Here is a 3,540-nt window from a genome sequence, read left to right as displayed (position 1 = left end):
TGAAGCAATTCAAATCTTTTACACACTTTTAAGAGAAAAATCTACTTTTGTTAAAAAAAAATTAAATATATATATTTGTATACACTGTACTTTCTACACATATTGGTTTGTAACTTAAAGGGTATTTCCACTTTGGCAGCCATATTGGGATAACACCTATTTTATATTTCTTAAATAGAATGACGTAAAAAATAAAAACATTAAATCGCAGCTAGGAAAAATTCATGCTCCATTCTGAAAGAAATGTTGTTTTCTGTACTAAGTGTTGCTCTAGAGCACATGTGTCAAACTTAAGGCCCAGGGGCCGAATCCGGCCCACCAGGCCATTTCCTAGACTTCTACTTTCAGAGCTAGGTATTAAGTTATTACTAAAACCAGTGATAATCGAATGCAGTGGCAATTATGATAAAGATTAGATACATTTATATAGTCTTACAGATACCTTTGAGGGCAACCATAATGTTGATGCGGCCCACGATTAAATTGAGTTTGACACCCCTGCTCTAGAGTGCAAGGGGGAGCCGAGCAGGGTAATGTGAACATGTGAACAGTCTGTACTGCGCTGGCAGATCTTGTTATTGTTTGTAAACTAGATTTGACCACTGACTGTGCTAACAAAGAGTTAAATATCTAGAAACATTGTCTGTTAATGAGGGGAAGCTCAATCTTTTGCTATGGGGACAGACAGAGTTTTCTGTCAGTTGGAAATTGAGAGAGAAGCATATGTAGAATAGCACATATATGTTATCCTAGGTATCTTCAGAGCAAAGAAGTTACCAGATTTGCATTGTTATTCATGATGGTAATAATGCCGTCTCTGTTGTCCAGGTCAGAATCTTCATTGAATGCTTTGTTCAGTGTGGCGGGTAAGGACTTGATAAAATTTTTCTTAAAATCATGGCAGAAGAAGACATAGATAATGGGGTTGATGCAGCTGCTGAAGTAAGCCAGGCAGACGGAAATTTCACCAATGAGTCTATCGAGATTCCGATAATTTTCACTGATAGTTATGAAAGGCCAGGTGTTGTAGGGAAACCAGCAGATGAAGAAGCATACTACCACAGCTATGATGAGCCGAAAAGGACGTTGAGATCTCTTCTGGTTCCTAACTTTTCTAACCTTGAAAAAAACCAGCGTATAGGATATTAAAATAATTGCAAAAGGCAAGGCAAACAAGCTGATATTTTTTATGATTAACATTGTGTTTCTTTTCTTTATCATATTTTCATCTTCATCATCATCAAACCAGTGTTTAGGAAGACACTCCGTGATATTTTCATAGACATTGGTGAACAGAACATAGGGTATGCTGGTAAGGAGACTCAACACCCAAGTTAATATAGAGACGACATGTGCTTTCCTGTGCGTCCTATGGATTCTTGTCCAGATTGGCCAGAAAATGGAAACACATCGGTCAATGCCAATGATGGACATAAAGTAGACACTAGTTGACATATTAATGTAAAGAAGAGTCATACCAATGGTACAGAGATAATGTTCATAAGGAATATAAAAATACAAAGCCCACTCTGAGATCCGCAGAGGAAGAGAAATACAAGTGATAAAGTCAGCAATAGCCAGGTGGAGGAACCATGTTGAGCTGACCGTCTTCATCTTAAACCCAGCAATCCAAATGACTAAACCATTTCCCACCAAACCCAAGACTAAGGTCACGCTGTACCACACGATAGACATTTTTATTATGTCAATTGTATTGTCAGAAAAATATTCAATATCTATATCAGTAGAGTCAGTAGAGTAGTCAAGAGTGGTATACATCCTGAAAAAAAGAGAAAAAAAAATCTTTACATAAAGCAACAACAATTACAAACATGTCATTAACCACTTCAAGACCAGGTGTTTAGACCCCCTTCCTGGCCAGGCCATTTTTCAGTATTCAGCGCTGCGGTACTTTGACTGACGTTTATTCCGTCATGCAACGCTGTACTGAAATGAATTTTATACCATTTTTGGGGACACATAGAGCTTTCTTTTGGTGGTATTTAATCACCACTGGGGGTTTTATTTTTTACTATAATTAGGAAAAATTACTGAAAATTTTGAATTTTTTTTTTAACATTATGTTAGGAAACATTTATTATTACCCAGTTTTTTGGTAAAATATAAAAGTCGGGGTCACGTCGGGTAAATAGACACCAAACATGTCAAGCTTTAAAATCGCAGAAAACTAACATACACAAAATTGGCCATAGGCGACACTTTAAAAGCTTTTACCACTCATCCGTTTAGTGTTATCAGTGATTGATGGCCCTAGAATTATTGCTCTCACTCCGACGTTCGCGGCAATGTGTAACATGTGCGGGGTAATGGGCAAAATCGTTTTTGCACGTATGCACCCCCGACGCATGTTTGCATGCGTGTATGTATGGGTGGGGACTTACATTTTTAAAAAAAATTTATTTATTCTTTTTTATGTGTAACTTAAACATTTTTTTTGGGGGGGGGACTTAAATTTATTTTTCCTTTTTTTTCACTAAACTTTATTGCTATAACATACGGGGGCTAATAAAAGCCCCTTATGTGATAGCAAAATATATGACATGTCCTCTTTATGGTATTTTCAGAGGGGAGCACGCGGGGAAGACACAGGTAAGTATTAACCCTTTTCAAATCGGTTTTTAAAAAAAAAAACGTTTTGCATATATCTACTGCTTGCTAGCAGTAGATATATACAAAAAATACAGAGGCTTTAATTATACCTGGCAGATTGCACAGGAGACACTCATGCATGCATGCGCGATTCCAGCTGGGAATGAGCCATGGTGTGTGCATCCATTGACACACACAGCACTCAACAAGCCACCCCCCTGTTCCCGCCTCTTTCACCTCACAGTATCTTGATAAGCAGGTGCAGGAGCCTATCGCTGCCCTGTTCTCCATGGCCTTAATCACCAGAAGAGGACCTGATGGAGAACTTCAGGCAGGTCCCCCTCTGCTGATTGACAGCAGCAGAGGGCGGGTGCAATAGCTAGTTTCCTATTGGCTAATGCAAAGTAAATAGCTAATAGGAATCTAGCTATGCATTCCTATGCTGTTTTTTTTGGGGGTGGGGGGGGGTTCTGACTGACGGCGGCCGGCGGCTCCGATATCAGAAAAAAAAAAAACAGAGCAGGGAAAGGTTTACTCTGCTTGATTGAGAGAGTTGGGATGTCTGGTAAAGACTCAGGACTCTGCACCGCAATAAACTCAGGACTCTGCAATGCAATGGAGTCTACAATACAGATTTTTGACCCATAAGTCTATATTATATGTAGAATGCATATGTTGAAAATGCAATGCACCATGCAGCAAGTCTTCGGGTCCATGCAATATAAATGCAATATGGATTTTACTTTATTCTGAACTATTTTTTAAATCATACAATATGATTTAAATTAAAAATCATATTGTATGATTTATAAGGTAGTACAGAACAAATGTAGCACCATGCAACTGCATGGTGCGTTGCATTTTTAACAAATGCATCTGTGTATATTATATGTAAAATGCATATGTTGCAAATGCAGTACACCCTGCAGC

Source organism: Nanorana parkeri, unplaced genomic scaffold, assembly GCF_000935625.1.
Source record: "Nanorana parkeri isolate BGI_ZX_2015 unplaced genomic scaffold, ASM93562v1 scaffold1554, whole genome shotgun sequence".
In the NCBI taxonomy this organism is placed as follows: Eukaryota; Metazoa; Chordata; class Amphibia; order Anura; family Dicroglossidae; genus Nanorana; species Nanorana parkeri.
The sequence above is the reverse complement of the archived record's forward strand: the minus strand, read 5'-3'. Positions refer to the sequence as shown.